The sequence below is a fragment of the Electrophorus electricus genome, chromosome 6, assembly GCF_041902795.1.
Source record: "Electrophorus electricus isolate QZ-2024a chromosome 6, ASM4190279v1, whole genome shotgun sequence".
Classification (NCBI taxonomy): Eukaryota; Metazoa; Chordata; class Actinopteri; order Gymnotiformes; family Gymnotidae; genus Electrophorus; species Electrophorus electricus.
The window spans coordinates 29147906-29153905 of NC_137502.1; positions in this window are offsets into that span (position 1 = coordinate 29147906).

Here is a 6000-nt window from a genome sequence, read left to right on the forward strand (position 1 = left end):
ATAAACCAAGCTGTCATCTGTAAGTCGTGAGAGCAGGAGCGCAAAAGGTAGCATTTTCAGTACAAACCAACACTGTAATAAATCATAAAACTTGCAATTGTGCTTGCTTTGTCAGAAATGTGAGGGGGCCAGATTACTGTAGCCGGTAGCAAGCGACACTCTGCGCCTTAACTAATTACCAGACTATAATGATAACTAGGAATAGCTTCCCGAAGCTACCGCTGCATTTTAATGATAACTCTGACAACCTGAAATCTAATGGGACAGAACGGATATGGCCAGATATGGTCAAATAGGGTGCTATAGTAGCCTTTGTTCACCGTCGGAGAGTGTTTGCGTATAACGGCATAACGGTGCTGGTTCCGCGCGACTTGCTCGCGGCGACATTCTCTTTCAGGTGACCTGAATGTAGGACTTTCTGCTGCGGAGCAGTGAAGCAGAGGTGACGCCGCGAATGAGGACAACGCGGTCAGCTTTCTCAGGAAATTGTTTCTTTTTTTCCTTTTTTTTTAAATACAGTTTTTAAATGTAATGCCTATCTATTTGAGTTCAGCACGTTTCATTGAACAGACCGTCCTTTTTCTTCAGACCAAAAACCTTTGGACATTTGTAAAGGATGACGCCTTGTTTTTTTAAAAAAGGTCTTTTTATTATTATTTCAAAGCGCTTTAAAAAAAAAAACACACGTTCCTCTTCATTTTCTCGTTCAATAATGCAGAACGCAGGGAACAAATATTTTATCAAGAACGTGGCCTGTCCACTGAATCCCACAGGGCTAATAATGCTTTCTCTTACGCGCAAGGCAAAAGCTGCATCTCGCTGACTGATAACAAAGACAACGTATTGCCATAGTAACGAATCCGTAGACAGAGAAACAAAATGGCTACTTCATGACCAAATGATTGGCGTGACCACAGAACAATTAATTTCAACATGGCCCTGCCATGCATGTAAATATCAAACAGACTCACAGAAAATAGAATAGTGAAAGAGTAAAATAGCTCAGCCTGCTTTTCTTGGTTGTTTCTGTCTATCGAAGTGTCAAACTACCTTGCACTAACACTCCGGCTGATTTAGGTAGGCCTACACCCGTAGCACAGGTGCATTTTTATCTCATATGTGCACAGTTAGCCTACTGCCGTGCACAATTAGACACTGTCTACATTGTTCACCTCTGATCAGTTTCTGATCGGACAATAGTCTCGCGTCCTAAAGGAATAATATTTGGGCGGTGGACCTTTCAACATATAGCGAGGCAGCTGCTGATGGGCTATTGGCATGGGTCTGGCCTAACCCAGGCACAGCAATAATGTTGGAAGCTTTACCACGTGTCACTGTTACTGCTGAAGTAGAAGTGGTCAGCTCCACCTTTATAACTCACTCATATGTACGTTTATACATTTACGAATATATATAAACATTTATGAATTGTCACCTCGAACATAAAACTGCCTGCGCCGGTCTAGGCTGCACAAGCATTCCATCATAAATGTCTGACCTGGTGTCCTACGGTACGTACCCTATCGGAGTCCATTGTTTATAGCTAGATGTCTTAGCTATACAGTTCTGAAGTAGGTCCATCGACCTTCATAAAAGCTGACACCATTTCATTCGACTACCAAGACACCTTCACTATCTGTTATCCAATTCCCAGTTATGAGCTAAATATTTTCTAAGGCTACCGCAGAGTGAGAGTGACTCACTAGCACCTGTCAGAAGTGCCGACGGCACAAAACACCTACATATCTACTATAGCTTATTCTCCAGTGTATCTATCTCTCAGCAAAACGGCAGATTTGTTTAATTAAAAGCCGCAGTAAGTCAGGAGCTGTCGCATTGGAGTCGAGGCTACAAATGATTTAAAAGCTATTCCCGTGCACTAATTAAACGTGACGATGCTGTTGAGGGTTTCCAGCAAAACTAACTAAAATAAACAGAACCAGACCGCCAACTATGACTCCAAAGCCTCACATTTATCACTAGAGAAAATGAACGTTGCCTAAAAGCTTAAGCGATCTGAAAGGCGTGGGGTGACTTGGACTTTTTCCTAAGATTGGAGCGCACGCATCTCATCAAACTACGTCCTATGCGCTGGTTTCCATAGCAACGGTTAAGCCTGAACAGTTCGGTCCGAGGTAATAGTACAATATAAGTCATTTATTCATTGCGCAAGGACGACGGATATTCTGTCACTGAGATTAATTTCAGCGAATTACACGTCTGAGATCAACAGTGAAGGGCGGGGTAAAAGATCAAACAACTGAGGCTATAAATTAGGCTATTTAAAACTTTTTTACAGTGTAGTTCATTAGGGTACATTTCAAGAAATGTCAATTATAATAAGCCTAGATGTCAATAATCGTGGTAAAAACTAATTGCTCAGTATACTCGTCCCTCCCTTAACTTTATTCATCACCAAGGGAGCATTCTCTAAGGGAACACGACAGTCGGTTCTGCGCTTTCGACTACATGAATACAGGCTCTCAAACACCCTCAATTTGCTTTGCTCTGACGTCAGCATGAGGTCAAAGCACACGGTATTGTTTCTGGTTCCGAAGCCCATCCACCGTACTTTACCACTCGCGGCAGCTGCGGGCCCTTCCAGTATCTCGTGGCCGGTTTTCATCCTCCGTGTCCAAGAACAGGCAGACAGGTGATGAGGGAACGCGGCAAAGGCTAAAAAATGACAAGCACCGTTTGAAAAACGAGTTTGATCTCAGTTGATCGCAATTTGCAGGATGCAGATGAATGGTCTCATCCGGCCTGACTGCTGCTTTGTGTCTCGGATAGATGGGCCAGAGAGGCGGTCAAATACGAAGGCCCTAAACTGGGAGAGAGTGTCGGGACGTAGAGCACGGCACCGCGTCAGGTTAACCATTACGGTTGGTCATTTGTGCGTAACGGCGCTTATATTGATGCTGTAAGGTTTTTGTTTGTTTGTTTGTTTGTTATTGTTTTGGGGGGGTTGCTGTGCGCAGATTCTTGAGAGCACATTAATCTACTCCAGTATAACTTCATCTATGAGCTACAATACCGTAAGTCTAATACTCTTTGTCGTACTGGGCTTTGCGTGTTGTTTCATTAACATCATTTGCTTAAATAATTCACTAATGATGTGGCTTATTAAGCTAATGGAAGGGGAGTCATGTTTCTTGGCGTCATAATATTTAAACACAATAAATAAATATATAAACCCTGTGATTATTTAAAGTCCAAAGAAAATTAACACTTTTTTGCTCTGTATATTATCCGTCAGAGTTGCTTTTAACATTCCAGTGTAGGCCATTACATACAACATGTAATGACAATTTAGATACTTAAAGGAGCAATAAGTCATTTTTCTAATAATTATTCACGTTATGAAACATCCATTATACTGACTCTTAGTGGCCTGAATCACTTTCATAAGTACTGTTTGCTATGTTTTGGTTGTTAAAAATAACATGAAGGGAAACTCAAACACTACCGGTGATCCGGCACAAGGCATGAAACAAGGGCGTAGAATTCAAGTGTGGACAAGAGACTTCACAATGCTAGCTTGAACCGGAGAGGTACTTAAATGTAGGCAGTAACAGAGAACAGGTTTACGGGCAGAGGATCGGGCGACAGGGAGGACACTGGAGAGTGGGCGGAGCTAAAGATAGGCATGTCCCTAAACAGTGCCCTTGTATTGCCTACATACTAATCATGTGATTTGCGTCAAGGGAGTTGCAGGAGATTAAATTCTTTCATTCAAAATGCCTTGCAATATCATCGTGCAGAGGATATTCGTATTACTTTTTTCGTTTTTCTTGACAGTCAGGCAATTAGACAGTTCCTTTGATTGTTAATGTGGTTAGATTGAACTTTGTAGATGTATGTATTTAAATATATATTTATATATTTTAGATCTATATCTATATAAAACAAATATTTGTTGATGATGGCTAAACCAATTTTTACATCAGGATAAGTAACATTAGCTACCTAAGTAAAGTTTAACAATCCAAATTTGTTTTTTGGCTGATTTGACGACTTTTATGAATAGGTATTTTCCACATCATTGATATTTTCAGAACATTTCAGAAAATTTCAGAAAATATGAAATATCAACAGCAGTCACATGAATGAACTCTGACATTAACTTGATGCTCTCTGATAATGAACCAGCCAGAAGTCTCAAATTTCCAGAAGCTCTCAATAAGATTGTGATTGATATGTACACTTTCATGTTAACATTGTGCACTAATAAACTGTTATTCACTGCTCCCTGCACAGTTTGACTGTAGCTGACATGTTCTCAAACAGTTACTTTGGTATATATGCATATATAAATATATCTAACTACAAAAGATATCAGAAATTAAAAACATCCTTAATGAAAGCAGCTGACAGACAGTTTTCTGCTGGGCCAGCGTGAACTGTCTGCTGACCACTGTGCTGTTGGAAGTGGTTGACTTCACAGATGAATGAAAGATGACACACAATCAATTCCCACCATACTTACTCATTGGAAATGGGAAGCGCCTCACCGGAGGAATGTCACAACACCCACGTGTCATCTCGTCAATTAAAGCACAACTAACCCTGACAGAGCCAGGGCACAACCATGAAATTAGGACATCATCAATTGGCCAGTCGATGTGCACTGCCCAGGCTGGAATAAGGATGTCCTCTAGAAGCGCTTGGAGCCACACAATATAGGTTTTATTAATTTGAGTAGAAGCACTGGATGGCAATGAAAGTTGAGGAATGGCCCATTGCTTTGATTAGGTATAAGGAACATAAAGGTTTAACTGCATGATTCTAGATTAAATCATGAACAGTAAAAAAAAAAAAAAAGTCTTCTCTGACACAGTGCCATCTGCACTCTCCTGCCAGTATGAGAGGTGGCAGCGGATAAGGTTCTGAGTACCAGCCATAGACTGTATATTCAATATATACAGTCTATGGTCTTAGAGCATAACTTCATGGACTACTCAAAATCACATTATGAAACAGAGGTGGATAAACTTGGTTCACTCATGTGGGAATTGAATGCAATCTTTTCTAAACCAAATGAATACATGAAGCAGTGATGTGAGTTGGTGTAGTAGCATAATAAACAATGAATTAATGCCGTCAAAGTTAAGTGGAGTGGATAAAAATGGTCTGCAAATCAGAAACACTTCAGACATGGAGTAGGTTTTCAATCTCAACCTGTCCCATGTGAAAGCATGCGAAAGCCCATTAGCATGTACTTCCTCTGTAGCTCACCAGCTAGAAGAGACAGTGCAAGGTGCTAGCAAGACCGTGGGTTAAATTCCCAGGATCTACACCCACAGTCATACTGTAAAGTATATACTAGTCACTCTGGATAAACGTGTCTGCCAAATGCTGAAAATGTAGACTATATAATCACACAATAGCACCACCTTATGGAGAAAAAAATAACTGTCATCACTGGTTACTTAGCAACTACGTGGAACTGTCAAGATTCATTGAAATGAAATTAGTTTGCCATTTAACACATAGAGAGTTTGGGGGGGGGGGGGCGGATGTAAATATCCACACTCATATAGTGTAGATGGATCACTGTAAAACGGATTTGAAGCTGAATTCACTCAGTGATTGTGGCACTGAGATTTAAACCAGCTATTACTTGTGAAAGGTTGGTTCACACCAACCTTTGAATGCAAAGCTCCTGCTGGTGGACTGTAATGGTGGAGTCCCCAGGAAACAGCCCACAAAACCCATTATAGAGACTCAGCTGCCTAGAGACCTGGTGTATAAGAGTACCTCAAATGATAATTAATCTGACATTACATACTTGATATCAGTAAAATTGAGCCTGAATATGCATAAATGTTTAATGTATTAGGGATGTATGCCATCATGTATATTTTCCTTGCCCAATACATTATTTCTTGTTCTAGTCTATAGCAATCTTGAGAAATTAAATCAAGATAAGTTGCTTTAACTATAAAATGCTTAGCATTCAGTGGAGTGAATTGGTCTTTGTTTATCTTTCAGTGGAGTTAC